Source organism: Hyla sarda, chromosome 6, assembly GCF_029499605.1.
Source record: "Hyla sarda isolate aHylSar1 chromosome 6, aHylSar1.hap1, whole genome shotgun sequence".
In the NCBI taxonomy this organism is placed as follows: Eukaryota; Metazoa; Chordata; class Amphibia; order Anura; family Hylidae; genus Hyla; species Hyla sarda.
Window position 1 is genome coordinate 233,433,290 of NC_079194.1, and position 18,971 is coordinate 233,452,260.

Genomic DNA, 18,971 nt, shown 5'->3' on the forward strand with positions numbered 1-18,971 from the left:
TCGGGATAGGAGGTCGTTATAGCAGGTCAAGATAGGAGGACAGGATAGGAGGTCGGGATAGGAGGTCGAGATAGGAGGTCGAGATAGGAGGATGGGATAGAAGGTCGGAATAGGAGGTCAGGATAGGAGGTCGAGATAGGAGGACGGGATAGGAGGATGGGATAGGAGGTCTGAATAGGAGGTCATGATAGGAGGTCGAGATAGGAGTACGGGACAGGAGGACGGGATAGGAGGTCAGGATAGGAAGTTGGGCTAGGAGGTCGAGATAGGAGGTCGGGATAGATGGACGGGATAGGAGGTCAGGATGGGAGGTCGGGATAGGAGGTGGGAATAGGAGGTCGAGATAGGAGGACAGGATATGAGGATAGGAGGTCAGGATAGGAGGAAGGGACAGGAGGTTAGGATAGGAGGTCGAGATAGGAGGTTGGGATAGATGGACTGGATAGGAGGACAGGATAGGAGGTCGAGATAGGAGGTCGGGATAGGAGGTCGGGATAGGAGGTCGTGATAGGAGGACAGGATAGGAGGACAGGATAGGAGGATGGGATAGGAGGATGGGATAGGAGGTCGAGATAGGAGGACGGGATAGGAGGTCGAGATAGGAGGATGGGATAGGAGAACGGGATAGGAGGTCAGGATAGGAGGTCGAGATAGGAGGTTGGGATAGATGGACTGGATAGGAGGACTGCAGAGTACAGTACTACTCAGAAACTGTATATGTGCAGAATAGCTTTAAATTAGACTTTATGCACCCATATTGTGTAGTGCGAGCTCTTACCAATTTGCTTCTCAGCCTTTTTGCTAAGATCAAGTTTAGTATCTGTTCTTATCAGCGGCTTGGTCTTCGCCAATGATGCAGGATGGGGGGGGGGGGGGGCTGGTTCAGAGGAATCAGCTCGACGGCTGCACTGATGTGCCCTGATGTGACCTGTTTCCTCCAGGTCTCGCCATGAGGCTGAGAGGGTCTAGAGCCGAGGTAAAAATATAACACCTTGTGCTATTGAATATATATATAGTGACGTCACTGTGGATTAAAAGATATGGGGTGTATATTAAAAGAACTTAACAACACTTTTTTGCTTTTTGCAAATTATCAAAAGATATGACACACTTCTGAAAATGAGGCGCAGTTAACATGCTTTAACCCCTTTATGACCTGTGCCGTAAATATACGGCACGGCTGTGCGGCAGGTCTATAAAGCGAGTTCAGGAGCTGAGCACGCTTCATATCTGTTCGGTCTCGCCTGCTATTAGCAGTCAGGACCCATGACTAATGTCAGACACCTGAGATCCGCCCAATGCCCGGCATTAACCCTTTAGATGTCGCGATCAAAGTTGATTGCGGCATCTAAAATGCCGAAAATACACTCCAGGTAGCTCAGCAGAGCTGATAAGGATCATTGTGGGGAAATCGCGATGTCCCGATCAGCTGAGAGAATGGTAGGAGGGCCCTTACCTACCTCCTCTCCGTCTGATCAGTTCTTCAAGGCTCCAGTCAGCCCCAGCAGGCTGAAGCAATTGAGTACTGATAGCACTGATCAATGCTATGCTATCGCATAGCATTGAACATTGTATGAAATCTAATGATGGCATGTAATAGTCCCTTATGGGGATTTAAAAAAAAGTGTAAAAAAAGTGAAAGAAAATAGTTATTGAATGGGATTTAACTCCTTCCTTATTAAAAGTTGGAATCACCCCCCTTTTCTCATTTAAAAATAAATAAATATGTGAACAAATATAAACATAAACATATATGGTTTGGTTGCGCGCGTAAATGTCCGAACTATAAAAATATTATGTTAAATAAACCACACGGTCAATGGCATATACGTAAAACAAAATGCCAAAGTCCAAAATTGTGTACTTTAGGTCACTTTGTATACCCTAATTTTTTTTTATAAAAAGCGATAAAAAAAATCCCATTAACCCCTTAAGGACCAAGGACGTACCGGCACGTCCTTGGTCCTGCTCTTCTGATATAACACGGGGTTACACAGTAACCCCGCGTCATATCATGGCGGGCCCGGCGTCATAGTGAAGCCGGGACCCGCCTCTAATAGCGCGCAGTGCCGATTGCGGCGCTGCGCGCTATTAACCCTTTAGCCGCGCGCTAAGAGCTGAGCCGCGCGGCTAAAAGTGAAAGTGAAAGTTCCCGGCTAGCTCAGTCGGGCTGTTCGGGATAGCCGCGGCTAATCACGGCATCCCGAACAGCTGACAGGACAGCGGGAGGGCCCCTTCCTGCCTCCTCGCTGTCCGATCGCCGAATGACTGCTCAGTGTCTGAGATCCAGGCATGAGCAGTCATGCGGCAGAATCGTTGATCACTGGTTTCTTATGAGAAACCAGTGATCAACATAGAAGATCAGTGTGTGCAGTGTTATAGGTCCCTATGGGACCTATAACACTGCAAAAAAAAAGGGGGAAAAAAAAGTGAATAACTCCTCCCCTATTAAAAGTTTGAATCACCCCCCTTTTCCAATAAAAAAAAAACAGTGTAAATAAAAATAAAAATAAACATATATGGTATCACCGCGTGCGGAAATGTCCGAATTATAAAAATATATCATTAATTAAACCGCTCGGTCAATGGCGTGCGCGCAAAAAAATTCCAAAGTAGTGCATTTTTGGTCACTTTTTATATCATTTAAAAATGATCAATAAGTCCTTTCAATGCAAAAATGGTACTGTTAAAAACTCTAGATCACGGTGCAAAAAATGAGCCCTCATACCGCCCCATACACGGAAAAATAAAAAAGTTATAGGGGTCAGAAGACGGCAATTTTAAACGTATTAATTTTCCTGCATGTAGTTATGATTTTTCCAGAAGTCCGACAAAATCAAACCTATATAAGTATGGACCTACAAAATACATATCAGGTGTCATTTTTACCGAAAAATATACTGCGTAGAAACGGAAGCCCCCAAAAGTTACAAAACAGCGTTTTTTTTTTTTCAATTTTGTCGCACAATGATTTTTTTTCCCGCTTCACCGTAGATTTTTGGGCAAAATGACTGACGTCATTACAAAGTAGAATTGGTGGCGCAAAAAATAAGCCATCATATGGATTTTTAGGTGCAAATTTGAAAGAGTTATGATTTTTTAAAGGCAAGGAGCAAAAAATGAAAATGAAAAAACTCCGGTCCTTAAGGGGTTAAAACAAAAATGGTACTGATAAAAACTACAGAAAACTACAAAAAATGAGCCCTCACACATCCCTGTATATGGAAAAAAAAACTTATAGGGTTCAGAAGAGGACATTTTTAACACCTTAAGGACCTGTATGCCCTGGTCCTGCTCCCGTGCTATAATGCATGTGGGGTCACAGGCTAACACTTCGTCATAGCCGGGTGGTCCCGGTGGCTATCAGCCACCAGGACCCATGGCTAATGCCGGACATGACCGATCGTTGTGATTCATGGCATTAACCCCTTACCTGGGAAAAGTTTAGTTTTGTTTTAGACGCGGCAATCAACTTTGATTGCCGCATCTAAAATTAAACGAAACCATTCCTGGCAGCTCAGTTGTGCTGTTTGGGACCGTGGCATCCCCAACAGCTGTATAGATGGGGGAGGGTCCCTACCTGCCTCTATCTCTGTCCGATCGGAACTCTGCTGCTCCATGCCTGAGATCCAGGCTGGAGCAGAAGAGCACTGATAACAATGATCAATGCTACGCTATGGCATAGCATTGAACAGTGTATGCAATCAGAAGATTACATGTAATAGTCTCCTATGGGGACTAAAAAATGTTGTAAAAATAGTTTAAAAAAAGTTAATAAATGTGATTTAACTCCTTCCCTAATAAAAGTTTTATAAGCATAAATAAACATAAACATATGTGGGATTGCCACGTGCGTAAATGTCCGAAGTATAAAAATATTATGTTAATTAACCTCTTAACGATGCAGGACGTAAATGTACATCCTGGTGAGCTGGTACTTAATGCAACAGGACGTACATTTACGTCCTACTCATAGCCACGAGTATCGGAGCAATGCTCAGGTCATGCGCGGCAGTTCCCGGCTGCTGATAGCAGCCAGGGACCCGCCGGTAATGGCGGACATCCGTGATCGCGTGGATGTCTGCCATTACATAGTTAGTATGGTCGAAAAAAGACATATGTCCATCAAGTTCAACCAGGGTATTGAAGGGTAGGGGTGTGGCGCGATATTGGGGAAGGGATGGGATGTTATATTTCTTCATAAGCATTAATGTTATTTTGTTCCTGGAATGTATCTAATCCTGTTTTAAAGCTGTTAATTTTTCATGCTGTGACCAGTTCCTGAGGTAGACTGTTCCATAAGTTCACAGTTCTCATGGTAAAGAAGGCGTGTCACCCCTTGAGTCCTTTGGGAGGGTTTAACCTGGAACAGTTTTTCTCCATATTTATTGTATGGGCCATTAATATACTTATATACATTTATCATATCCCCCTTAGACGTCTCTTCTCAAGACTAAACAATTGTAACTCCTTTAATTGCTCCTCATAGCTAAGATGTTCCATGCCCCATATTAGTTTAGTCGCGCGTCTCTGCACCCTTTCCAGCTCCGCAGTGTCCCTTTTATGGACAGGCAACCAAAACTGAACAGCATATTCCAGGTGAGGCCGTACCAATGCTTTATAAAGGGGGAGTATTATGTCCCTGTCCCTTGAGTCCATGCCTCTTTTTATACATGACAATATTCTGCCGGCCTTGGAAGCAGCAGCCTGACATTGCATGCTATTCTGTAGTCTGTGATCTACAAGTACACCCAGATCCTTCTCTACCAGTGACTCTGCCAGTTTAATCCCCCCTAAGACATACGACACATGCAGGTTATTAGTACCAAGATGCATAACTTTACATTTGTCCACATTGAACCTCATTTGCCAAGTGGATGCCCAGACACTTAGTCTATCCAAGTCATCTTGTAACCTATACACCTCCTCTATAGACTGTACCGTGCTACAAAGCTTGGTGTAATCTGCAAAGATAGAAACAGAGCTGTTAATGCCATCCTCTATATCATTGATAAATAAATTAAACAACAGCGGTCCCAGTACAGAACCTTGGGGTACACCACTAATTACCGGGGACCAATCAGAGTACGAATCATAGACCACCACTCTCTGCGTACGATCCATGAGCCAGTGTTCAATCCAGTTACAAACTAAAATTTCCAAACCCAAAGACCTTAACTTACCTGTCAGACGTCTATGAGGGACAGTATCAAATGCTTTAGCAAAATCCAGAAACACTATATCCACAGCCATTCCTCTGTCAAGGCTTCTACTCACCTCTTCATAAAAGCAAATTAGATTGGTTTGACAACTTCTATCCTTAGTAAACCCATGCTGGCTATCACTTATAATACTATTATCCCCTATGTATTCCTGTATGTAATCCCGTATAAGTCCTTCAAACAATTTACCCACAATGCACGTTAAACTTACCGGTCTATAGTTTCCTGGGGAAGACCTAGTGCCCTTTTTTAAGATCGGCACCACATTCGCCTTGCGCCAGTCCCTTGGCACAATACAAGACACCAGTGAATCTCTAAATATCATGAACAGGGGTACAGATATTACTGAACTTACCTCTCTAAGAACTCTTGGGTGCAATCCATCTGGCCCTGGAGATTTGCTTACATTTAAATTACTTAACTTACCTTGTACCATCTCTACATTAAGCCAGTTCAGTACATTACATGATGTGTTACCAGCACTGACCTGTCCAATGTCAGATCCTCCTTCTTCCCTAGTATATACAGAACTAAAGAACCCATTCAGTAGCTCCGCTTTCTCTTCATCGCCTGTGACAACCTCCCCATTATCATTATTAAGGCGTCCTACATGCTCTGTCCTTGGTTTTTTTTGCATTCATATATCTAAAAAAAATATTTAGGATTAGTTTTGCTTTCTTTAGCCACCTGTCTCTCATTTAGAATTTTTGCTGTTTATTACATTTTTTTCAGATTTTATTAAGCTCTTTGTACTGTTTAAATGTTATAGCTGACCCATCAGATTTGTATTTTTTGAAGTCTATTTTTTTGTTGTTTATTGCTCTTTTAACATCATTTGTCAGCCATGTAGGATTTAGTTTTAATCGTTTATATTTGTTCCCCTTTGGTATATATTTAGCTGTATAGTTATATAGAGTTGATTTAAAGATGTACCATTTACCTTCTGCATCAGTATTTGAGAACACCGCCCCCCAGTCTATGTCCTGTAGTGCAGCTCTCAGCCCAGGGAAGTTTGCCTTTTTAAAGTTATATGTTTTTGCCTTCCCCGCCTGTCTTTGTTTTCTACATTTTAAGTCAAAAGTAACTACCGTATTTATCGGGGTATACCACGCACCGGCCTATAACACGCACCCTCATTTTACCAAGGATATTTGGGTAAAAAAGTTTTTTACCCAAATATCCATGATAAAATGAGGGTGCGTGTGTGCGCGTGTATACCCCGATATACCCCCAGGAAAGGCAGGGGGAGAGAGGCCGTCGCTGCCCGCTTCTCTCCCCCTGCCTTTCTTGGGGTCTAGAGCGCTGCTGTCGGCCCTTTTCACCCCCCCATCCCCGGTGGCATAATTACCTGAGTCGGGTCCGCGCTGCTCCAGGCCTCCGTCGTGCGTCCCCAGCGTCGTTGCTATGCACGGCGCGGCGCTCTGACGTCATGCGCCGCGCCGTTCAGCGCATAGCAATGATGCCGGGGACGCACGACGGAGGCCTGGAGCAGCGCGGACCCGACTCAGGTAATTATGCCACCGGGGATGGGGGGAGGCAACGGGGCAGCGGCGCCGGCAATGGGTGCCGCTGCCCCTTCTCTCCCCCTGGCTGTCGGCACCGCTCCTCTCTCCCTGGCTATCGGCGCCGGCACCCATAGTCAGGGGGACAGAACGGGCAGCGGCGCCGATAACCAGGGGGTGAAAAGGGCCGACAGCAGCGCTCTAGACCCCAGGAAAGGCAGGGGGAGAGAAGCGGGCAGCGACGGCCTCTCTCCCCCTGCCTTTCCTGGGGGTGTATCGGCGTATAACACGCACACAGACTTTAGGCTAAAAATTTTAGCCTAAAAAGTGCGTGTTATACGCCGATAAATACGGTATATTGTGGTCGCTATTACCAAGGTTTTCCCTCACAGTTACATTACCAACCAGCTCTGCGTTGTTGGAAATGATCAGATCCAACAAGGCATCACTTCTTGTTGGGTCCTCCACAAACTGGCCCATAAAATTATTCTGCAATAAATTTAGGAATTGTCGCCCCTTTGTAGTTTTAGCCAACCCCGGACCCCAATCTATATCTGGATAGTTAAAATCTCCCATTACTACCACTGTACCTGCCCGGGCGGCCCTCTCTATTTGTTTGTACAGCCGACCTTCTATCTCTTCAGTGATATTAGGGGGTCTGTAGATTACACCAAGAATTATTTTTTCAGTATTTCCCTCCTTTTGTAATTCTACCCACAGTGATTCCACATTAACCCCTCAGATGCCGTGATCAATACAGATCACGGAATCTGCAGCATCGCGGTCACCGCGGCACGGCGATCCGATCATCCAGAACAGCAGACAGAGGTCCCCTCACCTGCCGCCGCTGCCTTCCACGGGTCTTCTGCTCTTGTCATTGATCGAGCAGACCAGAGCAGAAGATGACCGATAACACTGATTAGTGCTATGTCCTATGCATAGCACTGAACAGTATTAGCAATTGAATGATTGCTATAAATAGTCCCCTAAAATAAAATAAAAATTGAAAACCCCCTCCCCCAATAAAAACGTAAATTGTTCCATTTTCCCTATTTCACCCCTAAAAAGTGTAAAAAAAATATTTTATATACATATTTGGTATTTCCGCGTGCGTAAACATCCAAACTATTAAAATAAAATGTTAAAGATACCATACGGTGAACAGCGTGAACATTAAAAAAAAAATCCAAAATAGCAGTTTTTTAACACACTTTATTCCAATAAAATTTTATTTAAAAATGTATTAAACGTTTTATATAAGCAAATATGGTATCAATAAAAATTACAGATCACAGCGCAAAAAAATGAGCCCTCATACCGCTGCTTATACTCAAAAATGAAAAAGTTATAGGTCTTCAAATAGTGGGATTTTAAACATACTAATTTGGTTAAAAAGTTTGCAATTTTTTTAAAGCACAATAGTAATAGAAAGTATGTTACCATGGTTATCATTTTAACCATATTGACCAAATGAATAAAGAACACATGTCATTTTTACCCTTAAATTGTACGGGGTGAAAACGAAACCTTACAAAATTAGCAAAAATGTGTTTTTCTTTTTTATTTCCCCACACAAATATAATTTTTTTAGTTGCGCCATACATTTTATGGTATCGTGAGTGATGGCATTACAACAGACAACTGGTGGCGCAAAAAGCAAGCCTCATACTAGTCTGTGAATGAAAATATAAAAGAGTTATGATTTTTTTGAAGGCGAGGAGGAAAAAACGAAAACGTAAAAATAAAATTATCTGGGTCGAGTCCTTAACCCGTTAAGGACCAGGCCATTTTTCACTGTAGGACCAGAGCGTTTTTTGCACATCTGACCACTTTCACTTTAAGCATTAATAACTCTTGGATGCTTTTACCTTTCATTCTGATTCCGAGATTGTTTTTTCGTGACATATTCTACTTTATGTTAGTGGTAAAGTGGTTGTTACTTTTGGAAGACATCAGAAGGCTTCAAAGTTCAGCAGCAATTTTCCAATTTTTCACAAAATTTTCAAAATCGGAATTTTTCATGGACCAGTTCAGGTTTGAAGTGGATTTGAAGGGCTTTCTTATTAGAAATACCCCGCAAATGACCCCATTATATAAACTGCACCCCTCGAAGTATTCAAAATGACATTCAGTAAGTGTGTTTACCCTTTAGTTGTTTCACAGGAATAGCAGCAAAGTGAAGGAGAAAATTCAAAATGTTCATTTTTTACACTTGCATGTTCTTGTAGATCCAGTTTTTTAACTTTTACAAGATGTAAAAGGGGAAAAATCCTCTCAAAATTTGTAATTAAATTTCTCTTGAGTGAGGAAATACCTCATATGTGTATGTCAAGTGTTCGCCGGGTGCACTAGAGGGCTCAGAAGTGAAGGAGCAACAATTTGATTTTGGAGAGTGAGTTTTTCTGAAATGGTTTTTGGGGGGTATGTCACATTTAGGAAGCCCCTATGGTGCCAGAACAGCAGAAAAAACCCACATGGCATACCATTTTGCAAACTACACCCCTCAAGGCACGTAACAAGGGGTCCAGTGAGCCTTAATACCCTACTGGTGTTTGACGACTTTTCGATAAAGTCGAATGTGTAAATAAATAAAAAAAATTCACTAATGTGCAGTTTTTTTCCCAAATTTACCATTTTTATAAAGGCTAATGGGAGAAAATGCCCCCCAAAATTTGTAACTACATCTCTTCTGAGTATTGAAATACCCCATGTTAGGACGTAAAATGCTCTGCGGGCGAACTACAATGCTCAGAAGAGAAGGAGTCACATTTGGCTTTTGGAAAGCAAATTTTGCTGAAATGGTTTTGGGGGGCATGTCGCATTTAGGAAGCCCCTATGGTGCCAGAACAGCAAAAATACCCACATGGCATACTATTTTGGAAACTACACCCCTCAAGGAACGTAACAAGGTGTACAGTGAGCCTTAATACCTCACAGGAATTTCACAACTTTTTGTTAAAGTTGGATGTGTAAATGGAAAAAAAAAATTTTTCACTAAAATGCAGTTTTTTCCCCAAATTTTACATTTTTACAAGGGGTAATAGGAGAAAATGACCCCTAAAATTTGTAACCCTATTTCTTCTGAGTATGGAAATACCCCATGTGTGAACGTCAAGTGCTCTGCGGGCGAACTACACTGCTCAGAAGAGGAGAAGCGCCATTGAGCTTTTGAAGAGTGAATTTGTTTGGAATGGAAGTCAGGGGCCATATGCGTTTACAAAGCCCCTCGTGGTGTCAGAATACTGGACGCCTCCCCACATGTGACCCCATTTTGGAAACTACACCCCTCTCAGAATTGAATAAGGGGTGCAGTGAACATTTACACCCCACTGGCATTTGACAGATCTTTGGAACAGTGGGCTAAGCAAATGAAAAATTACATTTTTCATTTTCACGGACCACTGTTTCAAAAATCTTTCAGACACTTGTGGGGCGTAAATGCTCACTGTACCCCTTATTACATAACATGAGGGGTGTAGTATCCAAAATGGGGTCACATGTTGGGGGGTCCATTGTTCTGGCACTATGGGTGCTTTGTAAACACACGTGGCCTTCAATTCTGGACACATTTTCTCTTCAAAATCCCAATGGAGCTCCTTCTCTTCTGAGCATTGTAGTTCGCCCTCAGAGCACTTTACAACCACATATGGGGTACGTTCTTACTCAGAAGAAATGGGGTTATAAATTTTGGGGGGCTTTTTTCCTATTTTCCCTTGTGAAAATGAAAAAAATTAAGGGTAACACCAGCATTTTAGTGAAAACATTTTTTATTTTTATTTTTCCCATCCAACTTTAACGAAAATTTGTCAAATGCCTGTGGGGTGTTAAGGCTCACTATACCCCTTGTTACATTCCGTGAGGGGTGCAGTTTCCAAAATGGGGTCACAGGTGGGTATTTATTTTTTTACATTTATGTCAGAACTGCTGTAAAATCAGCCACCCATGTGCAAATCACCAATTTAGGCCTCAAATGTACATAGTCCGCTCTCACTCCTGAGCCTTGTTGTGTGCCGCAGAGAATTTTATGCCCACATATGGGGTATTTCCATATTCAGGAGAAATTGCGTTACAAGTTTTGGGGGTCTTTTTTTCCTTTTACCTCTTGTGAAAATAAAAAGTAAAGCGCAACACCAGCATGTTTTTTTTTTACACTAACAGGCTGGTGTAGACCCCAACTTTTCCTTTTCATAAGGGGTAAAAGGAGAAATAGCCCCCCCAAAATTTGTAGAGTAATTTCTCCCGAATACGGAAATACCCCATATGTGGCCCTAAACTGTTTTCTTGAAATACGACAGTTCTCTGAAGTGAGAGAGCGCCACGCGCATTTGAGGACTAAATTAGGGATTGCATTGGGGAGGACATAGGGGTATTCTACGCCAGTTATTCCCAAACAGGGTGCCTCCAGCTGTTGCTAAACTCCCAGCATGCCTGGACAGTCAGTGGCTGTCCAGAAATGCTGGGAGTTGTTGTTTTGCAACAGTTGGCGGCTCCGTTTCTGAAACACTGCCGTACAATATGCTTTTCATTTTTATTGAGGGGGGGGGCAGTGTAAGGGGGTGTATATGTTGTGTTTTACCCTTTATTATGTGTTGGTGTAGTGTAGTGTAGTGTAGTGTTTTTAGGGTACATTCGCACAGGTGGAGGTTTACAGTGAGTTCCCTGCTGGGAGTTTGTGCTGCGCCGAAAAATTTGCCGCAGCTCATACTTGAAGCAGGAAACTCACTGTAAACCTGCCCGTGTGAATGTACCCTGTACGCTCACATGGGGGGGGGGGGGGCAAACCTCCAGCTGTTTCAAAACCACAACTCCCAGCATGTACTGACAGACCGTGCATGCTGGGAGTTGTACTTTTGCAACAGCTAAAGGCACACAGGTTGGAAAACCTTCAGTTAGGTTCTGTTATCTAACTCAGTATTTTCCAACCAGTATGCCTCCAGCTGTTGCCAAACTACAACTCCCAGCATGTACTGATCGCCGAAGGGCATGATGGGAGATGTAGTTATGCAACAGCTGGAGGGATCGCAACTACAACTCCAAGCATGCTTGGATTTGCAGTTTTGCAACATCTGGAGAGATACAGTATAGAGACCACTGCAAACTGTGGCCCTCCAGATGTTGCAAAACTACAAATCCCAGCATGACCAGACAGCAAACAATTGTGTGGACATGCAAGGAGTTGTAGTTTTGCAAGATCTGGAGGGCTACAGTATAGAGACCACTGTATAGTGGTCTCAAACTGTAGCCCTCCAGCTGTTTCAAAACTACAAATCCCAGAATGCCCAAACAGCTGTCTGGGCATGCTGGGAGTTGTAGTTTTGAAACATCTGGAGTGCTACAGTATAGAGACCACTGTATAGTGGTCTAAAACTGTAGCCCTCCAGATGTTGCTAGGCAACTTGCCGGCTTCCGTCGGATCTAGGGAGCAAGCTGCACGACATCGCCCCTCGCCCATCTCTGACACCGATCGTCACCCGCAGCCTTGCTCACAGGGTAATTGGACTTTGGTGCCGGTCCCCTTCGTTTCCCCATCCTGTCCCGCCTATTGTGAGTGGGCAGAACGGGGAAAATGAAAGTTAACCCCCCCGCCCCCGATCTGCTATTGGTCATCGGCGCCGATCGCTGACATGGGGGGGTCTGATGACCCACCTGGGCATTTGCGCAGGGTGACTGCTAATCGATATCAGCAGTCACCCCGGTCCCTGCCCGGTGCACGGCAGGGACCGAAATTCCCACGGGCGTACGTCCTTGGTCCTTAACTACCAGGGTGCTTAGACGTAGGCGTAGGCCCATGGTCCTTAAGGGGTTAAACCGCCCGGTCAATGGTGTATATGTAAAAAAATTCAAAGTCCAAAGTTGCGTATTTTTGGTAATTTTTTTATTCCCTAAAAAATGTTACTAAAATGCTATCAAAAAGTTCCAACAAAACAAAAATGGTACAGAAAAATAAAAAAAGTTATAGTGGTCACAAGATGACAATTTTAAACATACTAATTTTGTTGCATGTAGTTATAATCTTTTTTTAAGTAGTGAAATAAAATAAAGCCTATATGAATTAGGTATTCTTGTGACCGTATGGACCTACAGAATAAAGATAAGGTGTCATTTCTACTGAAAAGTGCACTGCGTAGAATCGGAAGCCACAAAAAAAATTACAAAATGGCAGTTCTTTATTTTTCAATTGTGCCCCACAAATATTTTTTTTCTGGTTTTGTGTATAGATTTTGTGGTGAAATGATTGATGTCATTACAAAGTAAAATTGGTGGTGCAAAAAAAAAAAAGCCCTCATATGGGTCTGTAGGTGGAATATTGGAAGCATTAAGATTTTTAGAAATTGAGGAGGAAAAAACAAAAGTGCTAAAATGAAAAATGGCCCGGTTTTTAAGGGGTTAAACATGCTTATTTTCCTACAAAAAATTATAATTTTTAAAAAGTAAAACAATATAAAACCTATATAATTTGGGTATCGTTGTAACCACATACACCTACAGAATAAATATAAGGTGTCATTTTTATGGGAATTTGCTCTGTGTAGAATCAGACGCCCCCAAAATTTACAAAATGGAGGGTTTGTTTTTTTTTCAATTTTGCCCCACAAATATATTTTTTGGGGGTTTGCGTTGAAAGCATTCATTTTTTTTATTTTTTATTTAAATTTTTTTTTTCATTTTTGCACTTTCATTTTTTCCACTTCACCTTCTAAAAATCATGTGTCGTTAAGGGGTTAAGGTGGAAAAAAAAAAAAGCACCAATTGCCCAAGTCTTTGAATACTCCCCCCACTGTGTATCACATAATAGTTCTATTTCTGTGAATGCAAAAGTGCAATACGTATCATAGACTTGCATCATAGTCCTGTTAGGGAACGAAATGTACGAAAAGACCATTCTTTGGGGACTGTTGCATGACTTTAGGGCTTATTTCTGGTGAAAGGGGTTATTTTTGGTAAATTAAGTGTTTTAGAATAATGTTAGGTCATCAAATGGAGAAAATAGGTTTAAAATGACATTGACCAATTAAAGGGGTTTTTACATGAGTAAAAAAAATAGGAATACTCACTTATCCGATCCCATTGTTACTAGGTCTTACTACTAACTGTTTCCTGGTGACCTCTAGACATGCATGATTTGCCTATTTAGGGGGACATTCATAAAAGTGTTTACCAGTTTTTTTCCTTATATTTGTCGCTAAAAAGTCGCAGTTGCAACTTCACATTTTTCTTTGCGACAATCCTTCAGAGCGAGATAAGCAAAAATAATGATTTCAGCTTTTGTAAGCAACTTTCACAAATCAGCTTATGGTAGTTAGAGATTTATAAAATGCGAATGTCGCAAAAAAGTCGCAATAAAGTAAAAGTTTTGGTTACCTGTGGCAGATTTCAAGATTTTGCTTACGCGCGACAAATTTATTAAGGCAGTGCAACATAATAATAAATTTTTTCGCACGTAAGCAAATCGGCAGTCGAAAAAAAATAAAAATAAAAACAAGAGGACTAAAGCAAGTGCCAAAGCAAGTGCCAAAGCAAGTGCCACCACTCTTACCTCCAGGGCATACATGTATGACTTGATGTGTTTAGAACTAAGCTGCCAGACCGCACAGGTACGCCCTGTGTCACCTATGGGTTATATACCCTACCGACAAAGGATATCCCTAAGCTTAATGAGTATTACTGAAATAGGCATAACTCTTTTGAGTATTTTATTGCATAAAACCCCCAGAACATGGATTAAGTTGCTATACTTTGGGGATGTTAGATGTCACAGACTTCTTTACACTTTTTACAATCAGAAGTAAGCATGGATACAGCCACTCACATTTATAATGGAGGTCTCTGTATATATATATATATATATATATATATATATATATATATATATATGCCACTCCAAACAAAAACTCAGCAAAAGGTGTCAGTATTCAGGGTAAAAAAAAGTGGCTACAAATTTATTGCATCAATGAAAGATATTTCAGCTTGATGGCCTTTCTTAGGCATAGTAAAAACATACAATGTGCCATTTTAAATACATAGTGTAAATACACAAGTGTAAATCTTCAATAATTAAACATGTAGCTCAACCTGACCCTTCAGGTCAAAGTACATAGATCATGTTATACATACTGTCAAAATATTGAAAATTGTGTATAAAGAGACTCTGTATGCCATCTGTTAAACTACAATATAAAAACTTCAGGGGGATTTCAGAACGGGGGATCCAAAATACTCACTGCTGCGCTCGATCTTCATAAACATAAAAGAATGCATCCATTGTGGGTTAGTGTGTGGCTGGGACCGCCCTTTGAGCTAGACTTTGTGCGCAGCTGCATTGTAACTCAATGCTGCTCTTAAAGGGGTATTCCAGGAAAAAACTTTTATATATATATCAACTGGCTCCTGAAAGTTAAACAGATTTGTAAATTATAGAGATGTGTGCAGCTCATAAAACACGATCCGAGGATATAATTGGTTATAGGCCGAAACCCAACGGACGGAATTATGAAAAATAATGTACAGAGTGTATAACCAATCCTCAAGGATTCTACCCCAAAAGGTACATAATGATGTTTGAATAAAATAACATAGGATGCTATAAGTATACGATTTTTATTCAATACAAATATAAAATTGTAATATAAAATAGTAAAATGCACTATATATCCTCTGGCATGCAATATAACAGGATGAAGAAAACCACTGGGCCCAAGTGGTGACACACCCCCTATATGTAAAGATCAAAAATGTAAAATAATGTCCAGCACTCTGGTGACCTTGTTGTATGTGTGAGGTCTAATTGAAAAATTCCGGTCTGAAAGATTGTTGATAATCTGTAACAATTATTACAAGTCCTTTGTTGAGCAGTGTTACAGTCTTTTCAAATGATATTGTAGCAAATGATATATGGTTGCTGGTGTAACTTATGACTGGTTATTAAAGTTAATTGAGCTCAAACAAATAATGATGCTGGTAGTATCGCTCACCCGCTCCTGTAGGACTCTGCTTATGATATCCTCTATGGTGTACCTCGTGCGGAGGCGTTGGCAGAAGGTGTCTCTGCTGGCAGAGCGGATGTCTCTGTGGGTGCGCTTGGCAGAGCGTCTCCCCTGGCCTCCGCGCTGTTGTTAACAGAGGGGGTACCGCTGGATGGTATGGCGTCCCTCGTGATGTGATGATGGAGTCCTGGGCGGGTGAACAGATGAATCTCTCACAGCAGGATTTCGGCTCAGATCGTGGCAGGCATAGAGAAAATCCGGAACGGATTTTGAGCTGGAGTTGTACCGGTCTCAATCTTTTCCAGGTACTGGTGCCAGATTCACACTTTGTGTTTAAGTGCGATATTATTTGATATTCATCAGCCCGGAATAGCAGAAAATTGCGTGTCTGAATTGATATGCGATTTTCTGCGATCGCCGACATGGAGGGTCTCAGGATGTGTCGGGATGCATCCTGGTCCGGGTCCCCAACCGGCTAGCAGCGGGAACCGGAATTCCCACGGGCGTATGCATACGCCCCACATCTTTAAGGACTCGGGATGCAGGACGTATGCATACGCCCGGCGTCCTGGAGAGGTTAAGAGACAAAAGAATGGACCCATAGTGGAATGGGTCCGGATTGCATGTTCTGCTGCTAAGCTCCATGGTTCCTTTCAATCTTTACCTGATCCTTGAATTTACCACATATTTGTGGCAGAATTGTAATGGGCTCTGTTGACAAGCTAGTTGATGTTATTAAATTACTAGGTATGATAAAAAAAAACTTCAATAGTGTCATTGTATATTTTAGTGCTATTCCTTTTTTATAGACTGGTCTCAAAGGTTATTTGGTCTTATCGGGTATTTTAGGTGACACTCAGGTTATTTAGCAATTTTTGAGGTCATTTTTCTTTATTTCTGAATTTCATTCCACCACAATAACATAACAACTTGCTTTTGCAGGCTTGCTGTAGTAAAGCTGTCAAAGAAACGCAACTCAGAGGTTAGAAACTTTCAAGCAATTATATTTCCATCTGTATTATTGGGATTTTAAGGTCAAAGGAGTCAAATGACACAATTCTGAGGAGCAATTTCTACCTCTCACACACAATTTTAAGAAATAAATATGATTGACTCTTTTACAGCCTCTATTGCTTGTAGGAATCAAAGTTTATATGGCTCTATTAACTCCAGACTAAGTGTTAATAGTCCTTGTAAGTGTAGCAATGACTGTCTAGAAGGATCAATTTGGATCTTTTGGGACAATAACTCATGGACAAGAAAGCCCATTCTAATTCAAAACAATGAAGATATGACCAGTTCTTCTTCTAGCACACGTTAAATATTTGTACAAATTTTACTTATTGATAAATTATGCATTTTGTGGTCATTTAACAGACCAGAGCTGTTCATCTTGTCACTTCTTACCAAGGAATGGTAAAATGGCTGTATGTTACTGTTTTAGAAAAAATATGTCTGCCACAATATTTTTTTTTTAAATCAACTGGTGCCAGAAAGTTGGATAGATTTGTAAATTACTTCTATTAAAGAATCTTTACTATCCCAGTACTTATTTGCAGCTGTATGCTACAGAGGAAATTTGATTCTTTTTGAATTTCTTTTTTGTCTTGTCCACAGTGCTCTCTCCTGACACAGACAGAGAGCACTGTGGACAAGACAAAAAAGAAATTCAAAAATAATAGAATTTCCTCTGTAGCATACAACTGCAAATAAGTACTGGGACGGTAAAGATTCTTTAATAGAAGTAATTTACAAATCTGTTTAACTTTCTGGCACCAGTTTATTTAAAAAAAAAAAAGTTTTCCACTGGAGTACCCCTTTAAAAGCAATTTCTAAGAGACATGTCTTTGGGGACTGTTGCATGACTTTAGGGCTTTCTGGTGAAAGGAGTCATTTTTAGGAAATAAAGTGTTTCAAAATAATGTTAGGCCATCAAAGGAGAAAAGAGGTTTAAAATTACATTGATCACATATAGGGGTTATAGTGCCTTAAAAAAATAGGAATACTCACCTACCCTATCACATAGTGCCTTGGTCCTCACTATTGTTTCCTTGTGACCTCTAGACATTCACAATTTGCCTCCTCGGTTAATTCTAGGCTGAGGTGTGTCATCACTGTATTGGCAAAGCAGGCATTTACTTTGCATTGAGATGTCACCACAAAGATGGGACTTGGACACCATCAGACCAGTGTCAGTGGGGAATCAGGCAGGTGAGTATTCATTTTTATGTTTAAGGCATTTTGACCTTTTTAAAGCATTTTCTTTTGTTGGACAACTTTTTTGTGCATTTCCTTTGTATTGAGATGTCACCAGGATGCATACAGGAGCTAGGACTTTGACACCATCAGAATGGCAGCCGTGTCAAATCAGGCAAGTGAGTATTCTTTATTTTTAATGTTTAAGGAACTTTGATCCTTTTTAAATGACGTGTCCCCGCGTCATATCGGGTCTGTCCCGGCGGCTATCAACGGCCGGGACCCGCGGCTAATTCAGGACATCACCGATCGCGGTGATGCCCTGTATTAACCCTTCAGACACGGCGATCAAAGATGACAGCCACGTCTGAAGTTAAAGTGAAAGTGACCCGGCTGCTCAGTCAGGCTGTTCGGGACCGCTGCGGTGAAATCGTGGCATCCTGAACAGCTTACAGGGCACCTGGGAGGGACCTTACCTGCCTCCTCGGTGTCCGATCAACGAATGACTGCTCTGTGCCTGAGATCCAGGCAGAAGCAGTCAAGCGCCGATAACATTGATCACAGGCGTATTAATACATACTAGTGATCAGCATGAGAGATCAGTGTGTGCAGTGTTATAGGTCCCTATGGAACCTATAGCACTGCAAAAAAAAAAGTTAAAAAAAAGTGTTAATAAAGGTCATTTAACCCCTTCCCTAATAAAAGTTTGAATCACCCCCCTTTTCCCATAAAAAAATAAATAAAACAGTGTAAATAAAAATAAACATACATGGTATTGCCGCATGTGTAAATGTCCGAACTATAAAAAACCGCACGGTCAATGGCGTAAGTGCAAAAAAACTCCAAATTCCAAAAAAGCTTATTTTTGGTCACTTTTTATACCATTAAAAATGAATAAAAAGTAATAAAAAGTCTGATCAAAACAAAAATGGTATCGATAAAAACGTCAGATCACGGCCCAAAAAATAAGTCATCATACCGCCCTGTATGTGGAAAAAAAAAAGTTATAGGGGTCAGAAGATGACATTTTTAAACGTATAAATTTTCCTGCATGTAGTTATGATTTT

General features: G+C 41.4%; 1 non-coding gene across 1 annotated transcript; it reads left to right on the plus strand.

Annotated features, from left to right (window-relative positions):
• The first annotated feature begins 781 nt into the window (after positions 1-781).
• LOC130277971 (U2 spliceosomal RNA) lies at positions 782-967 on the plus strand. Its single transcript, XR_008845653.1, has one exon. It is a non-coding gene; the product is annotated as a U2 spliceosomal RNA (small nuclear RNA).
• The last annotated feature ends 18,004 nt before the right edge of the window (positions 968-18,971 follow it).